Source organism: Rattus norvegicus, chromosome 2, assembly GCF_021556685.1.
Source record: "Rattus norvegicus strain SHRSP/BbbUtx chromosome 2, alternate assembly SHRSP_T2T, whole genome shotgun sequence".
In the NCBI taxonomy this organism is placed as follows: Eukaryota; Metazoa; Chordata; class Mammalia; order Rodentia; family Muridae; genus Rattus; species Rattus norvegicus.
Genome location: NC_141535.1, coordinates 24,491,847 through 24,518,795, shown reverse-complemented (window position 1 = coordinate 24,518,795; position 26,949 = coordinate 24,491,847). Strand labels below are relative to the sequence as shown.

Genomic DNA, 26,949 nt, shown 5'->3' with positions numbered 1-26,949 from the left:
TTTGGTACTTGTTCTTAACTTCCTCTTTTAAAAGTTCTGGAATGTCTTGTTCCTTCTCCCTGTCTTGATGGTTTCAATTTTAGAATGATTTCTCATCCGGTTGATAATTGATTGTGCACTTTACGTCTTATGGCATTCAAATACTAAAACAATAGGGTAAACATCCCTGACCTTTTTTTAAAAAACAAACCCAATTTAGACTTCCATGTACAAGCCATAGATGTCAAAGGGCTGTAATCCCACCTGGTGGCATAGCTTGTGTAACAGAAAAGAGTGTGTATTTAGTAATGACATCAGAACTCTTTAAGAAATTGCAGCCTTTAATGTACACTCTGCAGGGGTGTATAGTCAGTATGGTACAGGGATCTTGTAAAGTCATCAAAACTTGCTATGAATGCTAATTGCCATTTGAGTTCTCTAAACCACTCTTTAGCAATTATATTTTTTCTTGATTGTATTTTTAATGTACTTTTGTAGGTTAATGTTATTAAGCAGATGAAAGCAGGTATCAGAGAGAATGAGGCCTGTCATTGGACAAGAAGAAGGATGGGCGGGAGAAAAGTTTTAGAGAGGCAGAGGAGGCCCGAGGGAGGTGAGGGAGCTGAGAGAACATGGCGGCAGATGTTCAGATTCCTCTCTGCATGTATTACAGGTTGCTATGACTATCCTTAGGGGATGCGTGTGTACAGGACTTTGTGTTGTCTAGATGGGCAAATTACATCTTATCTATTGGGATCACAAGATATTGTGAGGTGTGTTCTTTCCTGTGGCAACTTAATTGAGTTCAAGAGAGTGTATGGTTGCAGGATGTACTGAGCCCTTCATAGAATTGCCTGGTAGAAACCAGCCAAGAGAGCCGTGAGTGAGGGTGGGGTTGCCTGACAAGGCGCCATGTTGGAATGACTGGAGGACAGTGGGTCAGAAAGGAGGTGAGGGCAGCATGGAGCTGCTGAGTTAAATTAGCAGTAGTTCCAATGGCCCGCTGGGGCCAGAGCTAGCAGGAGACCTCCAGGGACACGTGAACCGTTCCATCACTTTTTTATTTTTACCGCAACATACTTTGATGTTTATGCTGATGAATTTTTATGTACTTTTGGTGATGTTTACTCTTACAAATTCTTCTGACGTCAGAAAAGTGCCATTGGTTGTTTGCAATCTCATTGTGTAGTCACCTACCACAGGCTTCCACCTATAATAAAGTAATTAATACTGTGCAAAGGTAAAACACTTCTGTTATAAAAGCAGTGTTTGGAAAACAAGAAATTATTAAAAACGGTTACAAAATACTAGTTAATTTCCTTTTCCAATTTCCTACCCTCTAGCTTTAGTTAGCTAAAGGGTACCAACTTATCATTGAAAGATTTTTAGAAAAGTGTTTAATTCTTTTAATACACTCAGAACTAAAGTGTCTGTATGCCTTATTAAGTGCAGTAAGTTCTACTGGGTACAGAGACAAATGTGATCAAAGATGGAGAGGACCTTTACCCCTGAATCTCTTAAGCTGTATGATGCCCCCCACAAAGAAAAAACAAAACAACAAACAATCAAACAGAAAGAGTAGCCCTCCTATACACAGATGCCAAATGGACTGAGAGCAAAATCAAAAGCAATCTTTGCTATAGCCTTAAATAATGTAAAATATAGTTAAAGCCAATAAAATACGGAGGGGTAACTCTAATCAAGCAAGCGAAAGACCTGAACATTAGAAATGTCAAATCTTTCCAGAAAGAAATTGAAGAAGATATCAGATGATCACCCACACACACGGACTGGTAAAAGTAACATAGTAAAGATGACTCTTACAGAGAGCCATCTCTAGATTCAATGCAATTCCCATCAAAACCCAACTCAATTCTTTACGAACCTTGAAAGGACAAGTCTCAACTTCACATGGCAACAATCTGACATAGCTAAAATGACTCTGAGCAACAGAGGAGCTGCTGTTGGCCTGAAGTGTTACTAGCGAGCTACATGGTAAGGCCTGAGTGGTGTGGCACAAAAAGAGGCAGGTTGATTAATGGAACTGAACTAAAGACAGATACAAATGCACATACCTATGGATACCAAATTTTTAAAAACAAAGTCCAAAATACACACTAGAAAAAAAAAAGAGAATCTTAATCAAACTATGCTGGTCAAACTGGTTTGTATATAGAACAAAGCAAACAGATCCATATTTGTCATCCTGTACAAATTTCAAGTCCAAGTGGATCAAAGATCTCAACATAAAACTACACACACTGAACCTTAGGTGAGAAAGTAGGAAACAGCCTTAAATGCACAGGCATAGGAGACAACTTCCTGAACAGAACACTGACAGCACAGGCACTAAGATCAACAATAAATAAATGCGACATTACAAAACAGAAAAGCTTCTGTAAGGCAAAGGATACTGACAAAAGTCTAGAGAATGGGAAGGATTTTCACGAGCTCCATACCAGATCAAGGACTAATATCCAAAATATATAAAGAAGACTACTATTATCAAAATAAAGCACATAATCCAATTAAAAAGAGGTACAGATTTAGACAGAGACTTCTCAATAGCGGAATCTCAAACGTCTGAGAAACAGTTAAAGAGATGGACATATACCCAAAGGATGCTATTTCACACGACGACACTTGCTCAGCCATCTCCATTGTGCCTTTCTTTATAATAGCCAGAAACGGAAACAACCTAGATGCCCTCGACAGAAGAACGGATAAACAAAAGCCTGCATTTACATGATGGATTATTACTCAGCTGTTTAAAACTGGTATCAAGAAATTTACAGTCAAATGGATGGAAATAGGAAAAAAAAAAAACCATCCTGAGTGAGGTAACCCAGATCCACAATGATAAATACGGTATGTACTCACTTAGAAGTAGATATTAGCTGCTAGTAAAATAATAACCCAGCTACACTCTGTAGATTGTAACCGAGAGGTTAGGTAAAGAAGAGAGGTCTAGGTATATGCACGGATCTCCCTAGGAGAGGTAAGAAACAGATTTTGCTGGGTTGTGTGGGTTGGGACGGGAGTGGGAGGGAACAAGTGGGGTTGGAGGGATGAAATAGTGTGGGGAGAGATGGTTAGAATGGGGGGCATTTGGGGGGTGTGGAAACCTAGTGCTGTGGAAAGTTCCTAGAATCTATGAAGGTGGCCCTAGTGAGGACTCCCGGCGATGGGAAATGTGGAGTCGCACTCAATTCGTCATCTCATGCAGCAAGACAAGGCTTCCACTGGTGGGAATGGGTTGCATTTGGTTGAGTTATTGGCCAGGATGGTCCTGTAGAGATCACCAAACAAGCCAGGCTGATGCAATGATGTGGTTGCTCTCAGCAAACTGACAGTGTGGCCCCACTAACAAGGATAACATCCATACAGCTTCACTGAACATGGAGAACTCAAGCTGGTGCCTGCATGGAGCCTTCTCCCTTGTTCTAGTCTCTCTGGTGCCAGAAGGCAATCTGCAGGCTACCAAAAGAGCAACATGGACACCAATCCAGCCACAGAACCTCTGATGAACAATTCCTCCTGTCTCCAAGATGTGCTAGGGCAAGGGTGACACAGAACTTGTGGTGCCTGCCAGATATGCTGGGATAAGGAACCTGTGGGGGTGGCTAACCATTGTCTGATTTAACTGGAGACACACTCCGGAGAGGAAGTCCATGCCTGGTGCTGCTTTGATGGCTAGGAATTGGAGAATGGATAACTCAGATACCTAGGGTGCCTGAGGATACCAAATATAGGGGAGGAAGCGAGGGAGGGAGGAGAAGGGAGAGGGGAAGAGAAATGATTCCCAGTGGGATTCTGCTATGCTCTCAGGTTAGTGTTTTGTCCAGTTGTCACCAGAGAGGCCTCCTCTAGGGCAGCAGGTAGGAACAGACGCAAAGAACCTCACCATGCATTCTGTAGAGTCTGGATTGGAGACCTCCATTGTGTCCCTCGCCTCAGAGCTCAGGGAACCCACAGAAGAGGGAGAGGGAAGATTGTAGGAGTCATTGGGAATAGAGGACAGCAGGAAAACATGGCCCACTGAACCACCCCAGCGGGTGCAGTACAGGCGCACAGGGTCTGAAGAGCAAGCTCTGAGCCTGCAGGGGTCTGCGCAGGTCTGCTGCCTGTGAGCTGTAACTGTTAGCTTGGTGTCTGGTGGGACTTCTAACTGTGGGAATGGGTACGTCTCAACTATTTCACCTGCTCTCAGAACTCTTTTTCCTCCTCATGTTGTTGGGTTGCCTTGTCCAGCTCTGGCATGGGGGCTTTTGCCTGGTCTTACTGTATTTTGTTCTGTCATGTTTGGTTGATCTTGGAGGCCTGCTATTTTCTGATGGGAGATAGATGGGGAGTGGATCATGGAATGAGGAGAAGTGATGGGGGGAAAGAGGGAGCTAGGAATGGAGGGAGGGGAAACTGTGGTGGAGATGTATTGTAAGAGAGAATATGTAAAAAAAAATAGAAAACTACATATCTATAGAGAGAGAGAGGCAAAGGTTATAATTTGGTCTGAGTAGCAGCAACTGTCCAATCAAGAAAAGACTAAGTGTAAGTAACTATTGAAAGGGTCAGGTTCTAGAACTAACATACAGAAAGAAGGCGACTATTTCCTATGGACTCCGCCATGGTGAGCAAGAGAGGTTTATATAAAATACAGCAGTATTTACTTTAATACTCAAAGATGGTGTCTTAGTCAGGGTTTCTATTCCTGCACAAACATCATAACTAAGAAGCAAGTTGGGGAGGAAAGGGTTCATTCAGCTTACACTTCCACATTGCTGTTCATCACCAAAGGAAGTCAGGACTGGAACTCAAGCAGGTCAGGATGCAGGAGCTGATGCAGAGGCCATGGAGGGATGTTACTTACTGGCTTACTTCCCCTGGCTTGCTCAGCTTGCTTTCTTATAGAACCTAGGACAACCAGCCCAGGGACAGCACCACCCACAATGGGACCTCCCTCCTTGATCAATAATTGAGAAAATGCCTTAGAGTTGGATCTCATGGAGGCATTTCCTCAAGGGAGGCTCCTTTCTCTGTGATAACTCCAGCTTGTGTCAAGTTGACACAGAAAAGCAGCCAGAACAGATGATATTCAAGTACAAATCTAACAAAGTATGTCAAAACGTGTGTTAAGGACCATTAGAAAATGGACAAAAGAAATTTCCAACTTTATGGTAGAAAAATTGCTTTTGAATTCTATGTTCTACATAATCCCAATTCAAAACAAAATCTTAGCAATTTGTTCTGTGAATATGCTGAGATGATTGTAAGGTTTATATGAAAAGACCTGGACTAGTCAAACATTGTTCAACACACTGAGTAACTCACACAACCTGAATTCAAGAGTTGCTACACACACACCACCCAGGACAGTGTGGTGTTGGCCTTGTGGAGGGCAGTGACAGCAGATGTACACATTCAACTGACCATAGACAATGAAGTCAAGACAACAGAATGACAAAGGACAATGTTTCCAACAATGCTGACACACCATACGTTAAGAAACACAGTACCTTATGACTGTCATGAAAGTTAATTTAAAATATGTCAGAGATCTGAGTATAAATGGCAGAACTATAAAATTGCCAATCTCCAAGAGGCTAACAGGAGACAAACCATGTGCCTCTTTGGATATGGTGCCAATGGTGTGGTCCCTTGAAAGATCTTACTCCTTATAGGGCCTCAGTCAAGTTAAATGTTTTCCTTTACAAAAAAACACCACAAAAAAGAATATTAAAGATAGCCACATACCAGGAGAAAGCATTTTGAAAACCATACTTGGTAAGTGAGAAGCACAAAAATCTATAAATTAACTCTGCTAGATGAGACACAGTGACACCACTGAAGGTCACCACTGATGGTCAGCCCTGCACTGCAGGAGGAAGGGCAGCACTGCACTGATAGGCAGAACTTGACTTCCTCCCTTCAGTTTATCTGTCAGTCATTCTGTTCTAACAGTGTCAAGCACACTGCCCATTAGCTATGCTGTGATCATATCACTGACATATTTAAATATCTTCTACAAGTCTCAGTTATCTTAATTGTCATTTTTTAATCTTAAAAAATTCACGGTTGGGGATTTAGCTCAGTGGTAGAGCGCTTGCCTAGCAAGCACAAGGCCCTGGGTTCGGTCCCCAGCTCAAAAAAAAAAAAAAAAAAAAAATTCACTATGTGCCACGAATCTAAGCAGGGTTTAGGGTGTTATTTCCAGAGTCGCCTGCCTGGCTGTCACTTCTGTGCCTTATATGGATCTGCTTTCCAGCCCCAAACTGTAGCCATTTGCAAATAACAGTGAATACCTCAGTATCTCTGTATCAATGGTATTTGGTAGTATGTATACAAAGAAAAAAGGAGTTATCTGCATAAATTTCATCAATTAATGAGTTCTTACTAAGATTAAAATTTTGTTTTACTGATCATTTATTTCAGCTACGTACTGATATTGTTGACATGTAAAATACCTACACATGTAAACAACTCAGTATGCTCAGGCACCAGTATACACTCACACAGCTATCACTACTAACACGCTAATCACTGTTGGTAATATAAAAGTATAGGATTAAGTACATTTAAAAGGTCAAAGCTTCAAACTTTCTCTCTCTTTCTCTCTGTGTGTGTGTGTATGTGTGTCTGCTTGTGTGTACAGGATAGGAACACTAAAACAGGGAAATGTGCTGACCAGATACCATAGACAGAAATGGGTTATCCTTTTAGTGCCCCACAGGTGCTCAACATGACAGGTTACTGCTTAGACTCTTGGCTAGCCCTCCAGAACATGATGGTAAGACCCTGTTGCTGAAGACACCTCATCTTCAAGCCATAAAGCTTGGAGAAATCAAGCTGGTGTTTGGTTGGGAGTTTCCCTCCGACTGGTTGGCTTTCATACTGCTAGAATGGCTGTGGCCATAGTGGGATAAGAAAGGTAATCATTATTCTCAGCCAGCTATGAGCACAGTAACAACTAGTCCAGCAAGACACATGTCCACCAGTACAACAGTGGCAACAATGTCCTGAGAACAGCCAATCACTTTCTGACTGAATTTAACACTCAATCCATAAGCTGAAAGTGGTACCCAGAAGTTATCAGGACCAAGAAGTGTGGCTAGGCAGGTCCTAGGCCCTGGGGGTAAGAATCTGCTACTACTATTCTGCTAAATGATACAGTACTGAACCAACTCTCAATGACTTATTGTTATATTCGTACTACAACATGAGTTAGAGCATCTCTCAAGCTTCATCCAAGCAGTAGATAGCAATTAATACAAGGAGACACAAGTGGCCAAGGTGTAGTGTTCAGTGCTAAATGGGACAACTATATCACATCTCTCCTCTCAGAGGCCAGGTATCACTGTAGAAGAGGGGTGCAAAGCCTGTAGGTCCAGAAGCCTTGGGTAACTACAACAAAGCAGTGGCTTTTGATACAACATATCAGTCACACATTAACACACTTAGTACACGATACCTGTGCAAGCCAAGCCAGACAAAATCCAAGCACTGAGAGGGGAGCTGAACATGAAATCCTACTCCTAGCTGAGGGGATATTGGTAGTTGACAGCTGCTGGGAGAGAGTCAGTTTTCTTTACAGGTTTGACCCTAGTGCCCTAAGTCTGCCCGTGGATGGCTATACACTCAAGAATATGGGCAGCACAAACTGTACTTAATGAGGACACAAAGATGGGTGGATAGTGATGTAAACTAGACCTGGGGCATTAATATAATCAAAATATACAGTATGCAACATAGTATGAACAATGTTCAAAACATTTTATTAAGGTGTTTAAGTACCATAGTCTTGCATTAAGTGGGTTTTGTAATATCTGTTTTCTCCTGTGTTGTTTTCCTAGTGACAACTCTTCTTTGGAAAGGACATCCTGTCTTCCTCCTTTTTGTTACATGCACCCATGTCCAGATGCACAGCTCAACTGAACAAAACAATCCATTGAATACTTATTCTTTCCTTGCTGACGAACCAAATTTCAATGTAAATTCTGACCCTTGTTATTGTAAATAAACATTAATACTTAATTTTACCTTATATCTAAACATCTGCTGACATTTGGAATGCAAATCCGTGTTTCTAAAACTATTTTTGTTCATGGTATTGTCTGTTAATAACTTTTTAATTTTTATGTTTGCACATTGACTGTTTCTAGTCTGCATTTCCCTCCTAGGAACCACAGCAGCCTTCCCACCTAGCTAATCTACCCAGGGCCTTAGACTTCCTTCCTAGAATTTGGTCAAAGTACATAGAAGAATGTGAGAACAGGTGATCCGATGATTTACCAAATGATTCTTATTAGGGAAAAATTAAAAGCCACATTTTATAAAATGTTTAAATGGTGGCTTAAGATCATTCTCATCCATTTTTTTATTTTTAGTTTTATTTTACATAAATTATGTAAACTTCAAAACAATTTTTTATCTGTGTGGGATGGGACAATTTGATTCTTTAGCACACACTGTAAAATTATCAATACTTTTTAACTTAAGACTGTAAATTTGATTTCAAGATTTTGTTCCTTATTTATACTTCAAAAAATTGTGGATAAGAGTTTATCAATTTCTGAACGTCTACAACACTGGCATTATAATTTACTCTAAACAACGTATGAGTCCTAGGAAAGAGAAAGTGTAATGCTGTGTGGTACTTTCCTGTCTTTTAACATCTATATCTGATTTTTAAAAGGAAAATGCATCAAGATCTCTTAAGTTCCCTGAAATGTTTAACTAGCTACGAAACTACTGAGACTGCTATGCTCTCGCTCACGTGACTTTCCCAGTGGCAGGAGATTACGAGGGAGGGAAAGTCCAGATTACTCTCTTTTGTTTTGTTGCAGGACAGAAAGAGTGGCAGAAGAGAAATGCAAATTTGGATGATTTATTTGTTTCTACTTAGCCTGTGATTCAAGCAGTTAAAGTTTTAATAATTATAAAGAGCAAAAAAGAGAATAAATTCATGTCTGATAAACTTTTTTTGTTATCCATTTGGACAACAATCTATTAACCACCACATAGTTTATTTTTCTCTGAAAGGATGACACTGACTACTGACCAGAGCTGCTGAGGGAGGGAGGCAGCAGACTGCCGGGGCCACAGCAAACTGGGGGAATTCAAGAGCTGGTGAGGGCCGTACAACTGCCCACCATCCCGGGAAAGTGAATTCTCCTCCTCACCTATTGTCCGACAGACAGTGTACCTCCCTACTCGGCTATTCGAAGGAAGTGGACATATGAGTCATACTCCTTCCCTCATGACTCCCATCTCTACAATGACCTTTCATGGTCTACTTTCTTTTAGACAGCCAGAATATTGACATAAATCACAAAGGATGGGAGATCGCTCCTAAAAATGAGGAGAATATTCCAGAAAAGAAATTTATTTTAAAAGGAAAGGAGAGAGGGAAAGATCCTTCTGAAATATTGGTGTATTTTTCCTTACTTCATACAGAACAGGATTTAAAGCACACCTGTGAGGATAAGCCAAATATCTGATGTCTGACGAACAGAGAGTGTACAGTCTAACACGTGCAGTACTCAGTCCTGCAGAAGGTTACGCTACCACAGCTGTCTTTCACCTTTAAGAACAGCTCGGGAGGGGCCACTTTATTCCATGAGGACTCTGCCCCATCTCTGTCTCTACTCAACAGCAACAGACAGGTCGGCACTTCAAACCATACCCATAACCACAGACAGCACTGGGGAAAGCAGGAAAACCACAAGTTCAAGTCCAGCCTGAACTATGTGCCAAGGACCTGTACCATTTCCCAAATAGATTATCAACATAGATCCCCACTGAAATAAACTTCCAAAGTTACAGAAATAAGTGAATAATGAAAATGTGATATGTCTGCACAAATGGATGATGTTCAGATTATTAATACAAGTAAAATTATGAAATTTGTAGGTAAATAGATTTGTAGGTAAACTGATAGGGCTGAAAACAATCCTGAATGAAGTGACACAGACTTGTTTCCCTCACCTGTGAATCTTTGCATCAGACATGTGCTTCACTCACAACACTCACACATATCTCTATCACCCAAACTTCACCACAAAAGCTTCTATTTTCAGTGGATGGTGATTAATTCAGAGACTCCTACCCGAGGACACAGAGGACACGTCCTCTCTGAGGCTCAGAGATCGTTAGAGGAGAAGGGATGGAAGGAAGGTAGAGCTGGGGCGTCTTCAGGGCAGCCAAGCACACAGTGAAGGCAGAAGGAGGCCCAGCATGGCTGGGGAACGGGAGGCAGGCACACAGCCCTCCCTTAGCTATGGAGCACTTTGTCGCTGTTAGTGACAGCCCCAGGAAAGGGACCCTCTCTAGGTCAAGACCATAGAGTGGGGAACATTTTCAATATCGGAGAGTAAATTGGCCTTGTAAGCGTTTTTCCAAAGACACAGACTCAGGTGGATAGGGAAGGGGATGGATCTGTGAAAAGTTAGGGTGCGTTGACTATGATTAAACCACATAATGTAGAACTTAAGGTTCGCAAAGCAGGAAATGAAAAAGGAAACTTGTCAAGACCATTATAGAAACAGGTGCCTTCTAGTTGTTAAATGAAAAATAAAAACGTAACAAGAAAATCATCATGTAAAATTCCATGACAGAACCATCACATGTGCTCCTCGTCATCACATGTGCTCCTCGTCATCACATGTGCTCCTCGTGCTCCTGCACAGCAGCAGGGATGAGATGGCAGTGTTTGTGTCAGAGCTGAGCCTTTTATGGAACTTGATATCTGCATGACCAGTTTACTGATGCTTTCCTCTCTTCCCCTTACAAACCCTCCCTGGCTTTTCTCCCTCTGCTTTTCATTCATGACTCCTTCCTTCCACCAACTGGTTTTTGGCTGAGACCACAATTTCAATAAAAAATAAAAGCTGCATAGTCAGGAAGGAAGCTAACAAGCTTCCTCTCCTCAAATGTCATTAGTGACTTCCTGAATACAGGAGAAACACATTAATTAAAAACATTAAAGGAGGGGCTGGTATAGGCAACAAAAACAGGTTCCCATTCATTCTGATCACAGCCAGTGTGAACTCACATTCATCCTGATCACAGCCAGTGTGAACTCACATTCATCCTGATCACAGCCAGTGTGAACTCACATTCATCCTGATCACAGCCAGTGTGAACTCACATTCATCCTGATCACAGCCAGTGTGAACTCACATTCATCCTGATCACAGCCAGTGTGAACTCACATTCATCCTGATCACAGCCAGTGTGAACTCACATTCATTCTGATCACAGCCAGTGTGAACTCACATTCATTCTGATAACAGCCAAGTGAACAGTGAGAAGCCATCTGGGTATGACACCTTGCACACCCATGCACAGGGGAGTACTTGACAGAGTGAGGCTCATGGAGCTATCACACATTACAGTGACTTCTACAATCTCCTTCAAAACAATTCCATGATACCACAGACTCAACACATTTCAGTATCAAGACACTTCTTGCAAATATATTTTCCTGAAATTTTATTGAATATAGTTTCTTATAATTTGAATTACATTACCTATAATCAGTGGAAAAGGCTAAAATTTTTTTCTTTCCTTCACACACACACACACACACACACACACACACACACACACACACGTCTTTATATATGGGTATAATTTAAATGCATGATTACTTTTATTTAGGACTACATAATTATTATTTATATATTTCATTGACACATGTTAAATTTCATATTTTGCAGCCAGAACAGTATGTATATACCTTATACATTCTGTTCCAAAACTCATTCTTTAACGATTTAATTCTTTTTTGTATATAAATTACATAAACCCTCCTAGCAAACATTCCAACTACCGAATCACGTGCTTTTAGTTTGTATTCAAAGGGCAAGCAGAATAAGGTTTTATTTATTTATTTATTCTTATTTTTATCACAGCTTACAAGAGTATTCCCTTGTGCACAGCTAGGCCCCAATCTTAAGATTGCTCTCAACAATTGATTTTGTATTAGATAGAGAAAAGAAAACATTATTTGTACTAATTTGAATAAAACACCTAGATGAAATTTTTTAAAAACTAGTTTTTCTTACTTGTCAAGGATTCTTAGCATCATATAGCCGCTGAAATCAAGCCAATGCTTGTCAAGATTCATTGAACTTTAGGGCCGGCACCAGGCTGGGACTATAGTGCAGATGTAAAGACAAACTCCCGCAGTAAACCTACTTTAAGTTTCATCTGGCTAATAACAGTTCTCCACTGAGGAGATTATTTTCTCTGATTCCCAACTTGGGTTTTCCTAAATAAAATTTGTTTGGCTCTTCGTGGGCATGGTAATGACTGCTAAAGAACAAAGCCCTCTGCATCTGTATTACAGACTTACCTACACAAAACAACTGCCATTTCACCTCACAATCAACCACTGACAGGACACAATGCAGAACCGGTTAACACTGTGCTCTTTTTGTGGGAAGTATGCTTCAGGAGCGCAGTCCCACGGCCAAATGCTAGTTAAATATAGGGGGTGAAAGGCCTGAGGTGTTCTTTTTTTTTTTTTTTTTTTTTTGGTTCTTTTTTTCGGAGCTGGGGACCGAACCCAGGGCCTTGCGCTTCCTAGGTAAGCGCTCTACCACTGAGCTAAATCCCCAGCCCCTGAGGTGTTCTTACAGAGACTAGGAAGATGGTGAAAATGTTCTCTAGCTCTTTGTGACTGACCAGCATTTTCTTGTACATCCTGCAGTAAGGTCTGACTGACCAAACTCTTCCACACGCCTGGCTTTACTCCATGGTCTCACCCTGGATAAATATCAGTTGGTTTCTGAACAACACAGTAATGCACGATTCACTGTTTGACACATAAAATGAAAGAACAAGTAAGGAAAATCAGGTGTAAACTCAGCATTCAAAACTAACTACTGATAAAATCTTCATATGATTTTAAAAATAAGTATTAGCCTAACATATAACTTAGTCATTTTCATTCAGTAATACATGCTCAGTATCTTCTAATTCTCTTCTGGCCTTCTTCTAAGTTACTCCCAAAGGCTTTACAGCTTACTGTTGTAAACAGGAGTGGATACCTTGCATTCTTTTTGCTGTGTGTGTACTTTATAGTTTTCTGCACTTTTCTCTAAGGGCTGTGTCTCATATTTAAATAATGGTATGTATCTGGGGCTACCATCTCAATATATTCTTTATCCATCCTATTGTGTAAGTCTTAAGTCAGTTTGGCTCTTACAGCACATTCTAAAACCTAATTTGCTTAAATGTAAATATTTTTCACAGATCTGAAGGCTAGGATGTCCAAGATCAAAGTGTTAGTAGATATAGTGACCGATGAGGTCTGTGTTCTCTATTTCTAGATGGGCGTCTAATCATTCCACATGTATATGGCAGCAGTGCACACAGAGCTCCCCTTCCATTTCTTTTATTAATGAGGTGATTAACCATGACACCGTTGTGGTCATGAACTGCCTAATCCCAGCTGCCAGCCACAGCCCGGCATTCACATGGCATCACACTAGGCTTAGGATTTCAATTTTACGGAACATGCATTCAATCCACAGCCCTCTACTAAGTTCATAATTAGTGAACGCAGACTTAGCGCTCTCAAGCCAGAGAAAGGATGCTATTTGCATAAATGAACATTCATATATACATGCTGTCAAAATGCAAAATGTTGCATGTTTAAGCCAAATTTGTAACAGAAATTGTCTAAGATTTGACTACCCTTTTTGTAATTCACATGGCTGTCTAAACAGTAGTGTGCTTTAGAGAGGAGCCACCTGCATTATTTAAGAAGAGAACCTTGCAGCGCAAGGCCCTGGGTTCGGTCCCCAGCTCCGAAAAAAAAAAAAAAAAAAAGAACCAAAGAAGAGAACCTTGCTTCAACTTGTGTTTTGCTTTATGCTTTTTTCAGGATACCTTACTCTCTCTTTGTCAAACGTCTCAAGACCAAACTAGTAGTCATAAAATTATTTATTCAGTGGAGTGGTGATATTTACTGTGGAGTCAAAATGAGACATATGGACCTCTAACCAGTGCTGTGATCGCTATAACTATGGAAAGAAAGTTTAAGAATTCTAAATGTTCTTGAGAAGATGTTTACAAGACATACATATAGCAAATAATAAAATTTCTGCTTTTAATTGTGTATTTCTGAAATTCCAAATTAATTTTCATTATCAAATATCACAAGTATGTTTCTAAAATCATTGTTTCTTTTAATATATGTTAGTACAGGGATAATTCTTCCCTTTAGATTCATGTGAATGTGTCAGTTTTCAGATACAGCTTAAATCAAAATCCTATGGTAAACCTCAAAAGACTTAAAATGGTTTGTCAAACTAATCTATTCTGATAGGATTTATAGTTGCTGTAACATACCTAATACTATCAAAGAAGCTTTTATTTGTTAAAAAGCAAAACATTCAATTCTTTTATGCTTTCAACATATACAGCATAAGTCTAATAATTATCCAACTAAAATATTATTTCCCTTAAAAACTAAAATGTAAGAAACTTTATTAACTAAAAATGTATGATGTGTCACGGTGAACTGAACACATTTCAGATTTAGTTAGAAACAAAGTTACAATGGTTTTAGATTCATATTATTTCTGGCTTTTAAAAACAGATGTGAAATTTTCAAATGTATGAATAACTATCAGGTGTTGTAAAGTACCAGCTCCTCCCTTCAGTAAACAGTCATTGTTCAGATCTCTGGCCGGGTCTGAAGTTAGAAAGGGGCTGAGCAGAGGTTACCACACTTGGCACAACAGATATGCAAAGAGGGGCTGAACTGCTCCTGCCAGAGAAAGAGAGATCTTTGGGAGAATCTCAGACTCTATCCACACAGAAAACACACTTTAGAACCCCAGGTTGTGGCAGAAGTGCTCCAGACTGACAGGGTAGGACATCACCATGGGAACCATCCTCCCTCCCACTGCCCTTCTTCCTTACTCTTTCCATCCTCTTCCAAGAGAAGCAGCAGGGAAAGCCTGGGAACAGCCCCTCTGAGGTGACAGAGGAGTGCTTCCTAAGACCTGTGACTATGGAATTATGTTTCAGAAGTTATTTTCAGTAGGCATTACAGTAGATAATACCTTCTAACTTTTTGTAATATGACATGTAAAAGTGCAAACATTTAAGGCATATGATATTTGATCTATGCTTACTTCGTAAACTGGTGAGCACCATCAGGTAACTGTCATATCCAGCCAAGCCCACCAAGCTACCTGTCTGAGGAAGCAGCACATTAAGTATGCACATGTTTCCAGGACAGAACACTGTGCTGACAGCTGGACTCCACTGGGAAGGGTGAGATTATTAAGCACAACTACAGCTTTTACAAAATAAAATAAAATAAAATAAAATAAAATAAAATAAAGAGGCTGGCTCTTCTCTATCACAATGCTCTCAAGGAGAAACCAGCATCACTACCATTTCATACATTCTCAACCATTGAAAGGAGATACGAGAATCCTTTTAATCAAACAATGCTTATCTTGTTAGTATATGTCAAAAATACCTAAGAAAACTCTTCATTGAAATCTTACACCATATACAAACTCAGCATATAACACAACAAAATGTAAAAACATGAAACTTCTAAAAGAGAACAGAGAAATAATAATCTGTGACCTTGGTCTTCATAAACCAGACTTTATAAGAAACTATAATCACTGTTCTTTGAATAACACTATAAATAAAACCACAAAATCATCCATACAGAGGCAAATGAACCAAGGCCTAGAAATAAATCCATGGGTACATGTCAAACGACTTCAGCAGGAATACAGCAATACTCCATGGGAAAGGACAGTAGTCTCTTAGACAAACTATGCTAGCACAGTGGATGTAAATGCGTGAGAATGGGGAGGTAAGATGGCTCAGTGGTAAAAGCATTTGCAGCAAAAGCCTGAAAACCTGAGTTCTTCTATCCCAAGGTCACATGTCCCATGATGGAAGGAGAGAACCAACTCACAAAATACCACATGCATGCACACTCACACACACTCTCTCTCTCTCACACACACACACACACACACACACTCACACACTCTCTCTCACACACACACTCACACACACTCTCTCTCACACACACACTCACACACACTCTCTCTCACACACACACACACACTCACACACTCTCTCACACACACACTCACACACACACTCACACACACTCTCTCACACACACACACACACTCACACACACTCTCACACACACACACACACACACGCACACACACACGGGGGGGACTGGATTGAAGATTTAAACACTGTAAAACATGACACTGGTCATCATTAATTTCATGGATGTACACAGGAAACACAGACCTCAGAATCCAACTCAGTGAACAACACCACACTAACCGAAGAACACAAGGTACACAGCACCGCACTAACCAAAGAACACAGGGTACACAGCACCGCACTAACCAAAGAACACAGGGTACACAGCACCGCACTAACCGAAGAACACAGGGTACACTCGGCAGTGTGAGAAGGGAGCACACTGAGCAGAAGAAAGCATCTGTAAAAGAGTTGACATCCACACTATGGATGGACAACATACATACATGAGGTTGCAAAAACTAATCATCCAATTAAAATCGGTTGAGAGACTTTAATAAACATTTCTCCAATGAATAAATCAAGATGCCCAATAGGTCTGTGAAAGTTTTCTTATACATAATCTATCCAGAACTGAAACTCATCTGTGCTCTCATGGCATTTATGTGTACTTCTACTACAGATTCATTAAGTCATAATACAGTTGAGTGTGCCTTCATGGAGCCCATAAACTCCTTAAGAAAGAACCAGTGGGGCTGGAGAGATGGGCTCAGTGGTTAAGAGCACTGACTGTTCTTTCAGAGGTCCTGAGTTCAAATCCCAGCAACCACATGGTGGCTCACAACCATCTCTAACTGTGGTCCCAAAATGCCCTCTTATGTTGTGCAGGCATACGTGCAGACAAAACACCCAGAACCAAAGAAATGAATCTGGGAAGAAAGGGAGGGAGGGAGGGAGGGAGGGAGGGAGGGAGGGAGGGAGGGAGGGAGGAAGGGAGGAAGGGAGGAAGGGAGGGAGGGAGGAAGGGAGGGAGGGAGGAAGGGAGGGAGGGAGGGAGGGAGGAAGGGAGGGAGGGAGGGAGGGAGGGAGGGAGGGAGGGAGGGAGGGAGGAAGGGAGGAAGGGAGGAAGGGAGGAAGGAAGGAAGGAAGGAAGGAAGGAAGGAAGGAAGGAAGGAAGGAAGGAAGGAAGGAAGGAAGGAAACACCAGCATCACTCTTGGCACTCTTAGCACTTGCTATGGCTAGACTACCTTCCCTAAAAGTTCATGCTAGAAATTTGATCCTAAAATTCTTATGTAAATGGCGTTTGAATGAGGTATTTGGCAAGTGTTCAGAATTAGGAGGAGTAGTGAGTACTAATGCCCATGGTGGCATGTGTACATTTATCAGAAAAGAGATTCGATACAGCATGCTTGTTCTATCTCAGCATGTGACATTCTGTGCCGTGCCGTGACACCGCAGGAAGGCTCTTACCAGGTGCTGTGCACATGCAGGTCCCATACCCTGGCTTTCCAATCTCCAGAACTATAAGTAAGAGTAAGCTTCTCTTCCTTACAGATTATTCAGTGTCAGATAGTGTGTAATAGTAACCAAGCCACAGTAAGATAGCACCTAAAATAGTACATGTTTTATAGTAAACACTTTAAAAATAAGATAAAAATATACATTACAAGTCTTAGTAAAGTGATTAAATAAATGTGGCTGAGTGAGCCTTAAATTTATAATACCTCATGTATTTGGGAAGTTTCTAGCTACTATAGTCAATATCCTTCTTAATCAGGTTATAAAGAAAGCTAAACTCCCATTCATACTATAATTAAGTTCAGAATAATATTTTCATTTCATGGATCACTTAGTAGAGAAAAGTCAAAGGAGGAAATGAAATCCCGAGGACAGCCACGGTTGTGGGGTAGTGGAACCTTTGATAAGGTTGAGCGGGTTCAGAGACCCTGCTACCTAGGCACTCACCTGGAGAGTAGGCCTCTCCTTGCTCCCTACCAAGATTCCCGGCCCAGAACATGTGACCACGTTCTCCATAAAGGGGTGAGACAATGGTCATACAGTCCAGAACAGGTTCTCCATGCCAATGAGAGATCTAGAGACCGAGGCTTTAGCCAATAAGCTTCCCTTCCCAGACACTCCTTCCTGCAAAAGGTGTTTACTCTCTGGTCCACCCTGAGGAGGTTATGCTATGCACCCATTTGCCACAATGAACAGTCAATAAACAGTTTAGAACCAAGGACTGTCTCTCTCATCAAGAACTGCCACAGGGAGCATGGAGAAAGCCTTCGTCTACAGAGTTGTGCTGCTTAAGTCTCCCACAGGAGACATTTGCAGTCTGCCCTCCTGGACTCACTACCACTGAGCTACCCTGGCCCGGGCTCACTGTCGTCAGCATGTGGGTCCCTTCCATTCCCAGCTCCCTGCAACTTCTGGTGCAGTCTGGATGTCCAGGAGTTTGGGGACACCCCCCAAACCCACCCCAGGCTCTTCCTCAAAGGTGACTGGACGCCCAGGAGTCAGGGAACCCCAGCTTTGGCCTCAGACTATGTCATTTCTTACTCTGGCTGATGCCCCCACCCAAGGTTGTGTTCTCCCACTCCTGAGTGCCATCAGTGGTCCCCACAAGCCCAGCCGTAGGGTAAAACATAGTCTAGTTCAGCGTTTAATCTGTCCAGATGAGTCCCACACCCCGGCGGCAAGACAGAACAGCCAAGCAGGCACCCCAGTGAGCACCTCCCATTTCACCTGCCCAAGAGCATTCTCACACTCCGGCAGTGAGGTGGAATAACTGACCACATGGAAAAGAAAGTGCTTTAATCCCACAATATATGAGTACAAGCGACAATTATAACCCACAGGTAGAACTTGTGGGGTTTGCTGACGACACCTTCCTATCCGTGTAACTCTAGTTCAGACTGAGACAATAACTGTGCTAAAGAACACTGACTTTTATGATGCTGATCTAGGTCACATACGATATTCAGATTCTACATTTATTCTTATGGGAAGAAGGTAATGTACTGTGTCCCACAGTTTATTTGGGACATACATGCTACTCTTCAGATAGAAGATTAGATGAAGTGAAACAGCTGCCTATCACAAACATAACTACCATTATAAAGTTATGTAAACTAAATTTCTAAAAGTCAATCATTAATCTGTATAATTATAAATATGTAAATATTTAAAACGTTTGCTTTACTCAAGGACATCCTCAGCTCACAGTGAGTCTGAGACCAGCTCAGGATAATCAAATCATTTTATAAATTCAGTTTTATTCATGTGACAAGCAAAATTTTTTTTCGAAACAACAAATCCACATTTATCTTGTGTAAACATCACAGGAGACCTACCTTAGAAGAGTCTATGCTAGGCTTGGACTGATAATCATGCACATGAACATGCCACACCCAAATGACAGGGAATCAATGCAGAGCACAGGAGAGAAGACCAGAGAGGGACGGGAGAGGAGACCAGAGAGGGACGGGAGGGGAGACCAGAGAGGGACGGGAGGGGAGACCAGAGAGGGACGGGAGGGGAGACCAGAGAGGGACTGGAGGGGAGACCAGAGAGGGACGGGAGGGGAGACCAGAGAGGGACGGGAGGGCTCGGGGGAAGGAGCATCTCAGGGCCTATTCAGTACTAACGTCTCAGTGACTTCTGGATGTGAGAAGACAGAGCGAGGGATGGACTTGATGGGTTTTCAGAAAAAAGAACGAAAATGCTGTAAGGACACCAGCTCTTTTTAATACTGCCCAATGTATTTCCTGAGATAAGAAGGAATGGATGCGTTTTAAAACTTTAATTTTTGTTTTTGAATGACAATATTTCACTATTTTATATTACATTTCTATGAGTTCTCACAGCATGCCCTATAGGCATGATAGAGAACAGTTTTGAGAAAGGGACCTTTCATTTTTTTTTTCTTTTTTTCTTTTTTTTATTTTTTTTTATTAACTTGAGTATTTCTTATATACATTTCGAGTGTTATTCCCTTTCCCGGTTTCCGGGCAAACATCCCCGACCCCCTCTTATCGGTGTTCCCCTCCCAACCCTCCCCCCATTGCCGCCTTCCCCCCAACAGTCTAGTTCACTGGGGGTTCAGTCTTAGCAGGACCCAGGGCTTCCCCTTCCACTGGTGCTCTTACTAGGATATTCATTGCTACCTATGAGGTCAGAGTCCAGGGCCAGTCCATGTATAGTCTTTAGGTAGTGGCTTAGTCCCTGGAAGCTCTGATTGCTTGGCATTGTTGTACATATGGGGTCTCGAGCCCCTTCAAGCTCTTCCAGTTCTTTCTCTGATTCCTTCAACGGGGGTCCTATTCTCAGTTCAGTGGTTTGCTGCTGGCATTCGCCTCTGTATTTGCTGTATTCTGGCTGTGTCTCTCAGGAGCGATCTACATCCGGCTCCTGTCGGTCTGCACTTCTTTGCTTCATCCATCTTGTCTAATTGGGTGGCTGTATATGTATGGGCCACATGTGGGGCAGGCTCTGAATGGGTGTTCCTTCTGTCTCTGTTTTAATCTTTGCCTCTCCCTTCCCTGCCAAGGGTATTCTTTTTCCTCATTTAAAGAAGGAGTGAAGCATTCACATTTTGATCATCCGTCTTGAGTTTCGTTTGTTCTAGGGATCTAGGGTAATTCAAGCATTTGGGCTAATAGCCACTTATCAATGAGTGCATACCATGTGTGTTTTTCTGTGATTGGGTTAGCTCACTCAGGATGATATTTTCCAGTTCCAACCATTTGCCTACAAATTTCATAAACTCGTTGTTTTTGATAGCTGAGTAATATTCCATTGTGTAGATGTACCACATTTTCTGTATCCATTCCTCTGTTGAAGGGCATCTGGGTTCTTTCCATTTTCTGGCTATTATAAATAAGGCTGCAATGAACATAGTGGAGCACGTGTCTCTTTTATATGTTGAGGCATCTTTTGGGTATATGCCCAAGAGAGGTATAGCTGGATCCTCAGGCAGTTCAATGTCCAATTTTCTGAGGAACCTCCAGACTGATTTCCAGAATGGTTTTACCAGTCTGCAATCCCACCAACAATGGAGGAGTGTTCCTCTTTCTCCACATCCTCGCCAGCATCTGCTGTCACCTGAGTTTTTGATCTTAGCCATTCTCACTGGTGTGAGGTGAAATCTCAGGGTTGTTTTGATTTGCATTTCCCTTATGACTAAAGATGTTGAACATTTCTTTAGGTGTTTCTCAGCCATTCGGCATTCCTCAGCTGTGAATTCTTTGTTTAGCTCTGAACCCCATTTTTAATAGGGTTATTTGTTTCCCTGCGGTCTAACTTCTTGAGTTCTTTGTATATTTTGGATATAAGGCCTCTATCTGTTGTAGGATTGGTAAAGATCTTTTCCCAATCTGTTGGTTGCCGTTTTGTCCTAACCACAGTGTCCTTTGCCTTACAGAAGCTTTGCAGTTTTATGAGATTGAAAGGGACCTTTCATTAAACTCAGAGGTGATGTCCCCTCTTGGCCCAGAGTTCTCTGTGTTCCTCTGTCTTTGCGTGTGACTGCTGAGAGATAAAGTGTACCTGACACAACTCTCTAACTGCCAATCCATCTTCCTAGTCCTTAAATATTATTTTTAAATTTAATTTTCTTTTGGGCTAATGAAATACTTTAACAAAGGTAGACAAAGATAGACTAGGTACAGGGGATGAAAAGTCAGTTAACTAATTTTTTAAAATATAATTTACACAAGAGTATATGTTTATGTGTGTGCTCTTACACACACACACACGCACATATACACACACACACACACACATACACACACACACACACACACACACACACACAGTATGAATACTAATAGCATGAGAAGGCCCCTAAACTGGCCTGACATTGCAAAGCAGAAAAACCAGATGAATGATTTTCTCCTATCCTAGTTCTCCATGCCAAATCCACTTTGTTCCATGGAATTGCCTCAGAAGAGTCCTGTAATCACCCCATCACAGCGGTGTGCAGCCTGTGCTGAGGACAGGCGGGAACTAATCTGTGAGAACTTGAATGGCACATCGGGCTGCCTTTGCTAACACGCTGGCAGACTCCTCTTGCAGGTAGTGTAACAGCTGTTGCTGAGTGGTCCCAGTCACCAGAGAATTCCATTGAACAGTTTGATATCATTGCCTGAATTCAAAGTGACACCAAATTAAATCTTGTTATGGTAATGATCATCACAGGATAAAATGGGTTAGGAGAACAAGCCTCAGTCTTCAGAATTAATTAAATTATATCACCCTTGGCTGGCAAATCTCAAGCCGTACTTAAACATAAAGCTATAGTGACTTAAATGTGATAAAATATTTATTAAAATATCATCTTAAGAGACAGAAACATAGCAGAGGTTAGGAGCAGTTGCTACTCTTCCATATGACCTGGGCTCAGTTCTCTGCACACACACAGTGGCTCCAGAGGACGCACCACACTCTTCTGTCCTCCGAAAGCAACAGGCACACATGTGGTATACATACATGTATATGTAAACATTAATATACATAAGATAAAATATATTTTAAAAGTTAAAACATCATTTTGAATAGATAACTTAATAAAATGGTATACTTAATTGATGTGCTACTTACATATCAAGGGGATACAAAATAACTTTCTTCTTTTCAATGTGTATGAAATAAACTTCAGTTTTCATAAAAAATTATGAAAAATTCCTATAGAATTTTGGAGAAGTTAAAACATAAGATGTGTACACACACACACACACACACACACACACACACACACATACACGCGCGCACACACACCCCTCTCTCACACAGATAGGAAGAAGAGGGAAGTCCTTACGGCTCCTTCTAATATTGCTGTAGGTGTTAAAAATTACAAAGTAAGCAAATGTCTCAATTAGCTCTGGATGACCAAGAACATGAGCAGTGTCAAAGTCCTTGGAATTAAAGAGCTGAGGTAGGTGAAATCACGTGATTACAGATCTTTCCTTAGAAGAAGTGCTCCTTTGGTGTGTGTTTGTTTGTTTTGAGACAAAGTCTCATAATATGACACAGGCTATAACTTTAAGCTGGGCTATAATCCCAGAACTTGGAAAACATACAAGGGGATCAAGGGTTTGAGATTAGTCTGGATTATATAGTAAGATTCTCACAAAGAAATTCAAGCAGAAAAAAAAAGAAAGAAAGAAAAAAAGAAAGAAAGAAAAGAAACATTTCCTATTGACTGTGGGCAATGTTTATCATTTAATTTTTCAGTCATTTCATCAGCAATGCAAGAAGTGAGAGATAAGCAACCCCACGCCACAGTCCAGTCTAGATAGAAGCGCTGTACTCGCAGGCCACAGACCACCAGGCTACTGTGTGGATGGCTGCTCAGTGTGCACGGCAACCCTCCCCCCGACAGGGTATCTGTCTGCTGAAGCAGATGAGCTGGCCTGAGTCCACTCTACAAGCTCGGTTACACTCATGAAGAGTCACCCAGAGAAGTGGTCTGGAAACGTTACATTGTTGTTAAAGACACTCAAAACAGAATTGTCAGGGAAAGATTTCAAGCACAGAATTAATTTTAATTAATTAATTTTGGTCAAAGCCACTCCAGTGCCACCACTACCACATGCCATCCAATCTATATTTGAATGTTTTTCTGCATTCAACTGAGCCTGCCCAAAGCCCTGCCCATAGCCACTGAGAACCTGTACCTGGTACTGTGCAGCACAATCAAAGGCTATTTCTGGTCTTTTTTTTTTTTTTCCTTGACTTCACTGTAACATACAATTCCTTAAATTCCTAAGTATTCAACATACTTCCTAGATAGTGGAAACGTCAGAGCTTATATGTACTGTACATGTGCAGAATACACTGGGGCCTTGTCTTGTAAGTTTACTTTGTAGAGCAGCCTTTACTTCACTTTTGTGTGGCACTTTTCTTTTCCTGATGACTGCTCAGTTATTCCTAGGACAGATTAAAACCTTCCCTTAGTTTCTGCCAGGAACCCACAACTCAGGCTTTGCTGTAGCAGTTTCCACATTCTAAATATTGTTAATCCCACTGTTCGTTCTCTCTCTCTCTCTCTCTCTCTCTCTCTCTCTCTCTCTCTCTCCCTCCCTCCCTCCCTCCCTCTCTCTCCCCGTCTCTGTCTCACTCTCTCTCTTTCCTTCTTTCGACTATAGCAGGTCACTAAAGGTGCAGATACAAATGTCAAAATGTACTTTTAGCCCTCTAATGCACCTAGAGTAGTCAACATTTTCCTCCAAAGTCCTGTCCATGAGAAAATCAAAATAACTATGAACGTAGTTTTTCTTACAGTAGTGAATTATATTAAATTTCCTAAAATCTCCAGTTATAGTCTTCCAAAAGACTGTTGTCTGGATTTACATTATACATGTTTTAATTTTTATTTTAAATACAAATTGGCTTTATTGGTGTCTAACATTTCTAATTATTAAATATTCTCAGAAGAAATGGGTGTGTTCTGATGTGACCTGTTGGAAATCCCATGAATATCGTGCTTCTCATTGTTCTAGCGCCTTCCCTCCCAGAAGCCTCTAGGAACTGCAAATGACTTAGTGCGAGTGAGGCACGACTATACGGGGAAGGTCCCTAGTGGGAAACAGATGCAGCTGTCAGCTGCTGGCCATGACAAGCCACCCACTGCGAGGTACACTGCTATGTTTTGCCATGTTTTCTAGCTTCTATATCGCCAAGAAGCTGATTAGTTATGTTATTATTTTTGTGTGTTGTGTATGTGTGTGTATGTATGATGTCAATACTGGGTGTCTTCCTCCGTCAGTGTCTACCTTTGTTTTTGAGAGAGGGTGACTAGATCAGCTCCTGAGTTAACTCTGAGGACCCATGTGTCTTTGGCTCCCACCTCACAACCCTAGCCCTGGGGCTGCAGATGTGCAAAAGCCCCCACTCCCAGCATTCATTTGGGTGGTGATGATGATGTCACTATATGGACTTAGGCCTCTATTCTTAAGTTTTACCAACACTTTACCAACTGAGTCTCTAAATACAATGCCACACTAAGCAGAATGAAGAGAGTAGCCTGTTCTATTACGTCCGCCTCCATCTATACTATTCTGTATTCTATATAGGTCTGGTGACTAACTGCACATCTATATTCTAAAGAACATAATTCATGGCTTTCTAGAAAAATACAGAATAACCAATTAACCCAGAAATAAATCTGGGTAACTTCAGAATGTACTTCCTGCAGGCCTCTTCTAGGTTTTATAGCAATAGTTTAGAGCCTCTGGGACAAGTGTTAGGAAATAAATCTGTTTGGGTTGCTAATGCCAATGAATTCCTTTGTGGAACCCTCAAACCACAGGAGTTATCCTATTCAGAGGCTATAATTCTCTTATAAGATGTGCTTCCCAATTAAGAACCACATCACAGGAAGGCATGTCAGTAAACATTACGGCTGCACAGATAATCCAGAGGGAGATTTAAATGGCGATTACGAAGGTAGCTTATTTACACTAGATTTACAAATCAGCCAGAGCAGGCCAGCAGCAAAGACACTGCCCACCGCTATACAACATAGTAAAGGCTTTGCAAGAGCCACAGGAGCAGTGTCCTTTGCTGAAAAGAAATGCAAAAATTATTCAAGGTATGAGTGAAAATCATTCTTTTCAGAGCTAAAGCCCTGCCTTCCCTTGCTACAAAGGCAGAGTTATAAATATCACAGATGACTTTTAATGTCTTATGTCATTTCTAGCATGTCTAGAATAGCACTCTAAGAAGACAACACCACCTCCAAAGCCTGAGACACATAACGAATACGTCAGGAGTCCAGGGCAAGGATGTATACACAAGTGTTATCCCGTCCGTCATCTCTGACTCAGCAACCAGACCTAACAGGTTCACAGAGGAGGAGAGGAGGAGAGAGCCTCTTTCCCACTCCCCACAGGTCCACCGTGTCACAAAAGATAGTTTACACAGCCAACAACAGAAAAGAACACTGCATGCCAATGGACCCGAAGAACATAGACTCTAATATGCTTAATAAAACACTTGTAAGCAGAATACAGATATGTATCCAAAAGGATATAAAACATGACCAAGTGACTTTTATCCCTGAAATAAAGGGATGGTTCAATATAAGCAAATCAATAAATGTAAAAAATTTGCAAATAGACCTGGGCATACCAGGAAGCACTGAGCCAACACTGCAGGCCTGTGTGGTACAGGGCTACTATAGTTCTTACTCCTTGGGAAATGGCGAACTATATGTCCCTCAGTGGAGCCCGTACCAGACGATGTGCCAGCGGCCTACGCCTTCTTCCTTTGAGAAAAACCAACCATCACGTCAGTCACTGTGACTCCCAGAGCTGCATCCCAGCCCAGGACGTGGTCTTGCAGAGTGCAGAGCACGGCTGATGGACATGTCCTGCTGTGCTTGCTTCTCGCCACTGGCCTTTGCTCGTCTCTGTAGTTGGCTGGTGGAGGTTGAACCAGGAGGCTGGACAACTCTGTTGATGACAGTTTCCTGTGCTGTGTTCAACGTTGGCCAGGCACTATTTCCCTTGGAATCTTTGGGCAGACAAACATTTAACCATCCTACCATTCAGAAGATGTCACTGCTGATATAGCATGTGCCAGAGCACTACAATGAACAGATACGTGACAGAGAGACGTGGAACAGTGTGACACTACGAAGAGAGGCAGCTCTGAAGACTGACAGTGAAGAGGAACTGCCTGGTGCCAGTAGCCTGCACTGCCACCTGAGGCCACAGTGATGTCCCAGCCAGTGTTGCCACTGAGGGCCATGTCTGGGATGGAGACTCTGCAGTAGCAGGGGTCTGTGGAGATGTCTGTGGTCCCTTTTACCACCAAAAGCCATGCGTACAACCCTGGTCTGGGCTGCTGCCTGGGGCTGGCCAGCTGCAGCTTTCAGGGTGACCTTGTATTACCCTTGGGCAACACATTAGACAGAGCT

General features: G+C 41.7%; 1 protein-coding gene and 1 long non-coding RNA gene across 54 annotated transcripts in view; both read right to left on the bottom strand.

The window, feature by feature from the left end:
• Positions 1-26,949, bottom strand: part of Ssbp2 (single-stranded DNA binding protein 2) — a 282,626-nt gene that overhangs the window by 106,922 nt on the left and 148,755 nt on the right.
• Positions 12,490-16,488, bottom strand: LOC103691419 (uncharacterized). The gene is made up of 2 exons (XR_015673751.1): positions 13,830-16,488; positions 12,490-13,755 (listed from the first exon to the last, which is right to left on the bottom strand). It is a non-coding gene; the product is annotated as an uncharacterized LOC103691419 (long non-coding RNA).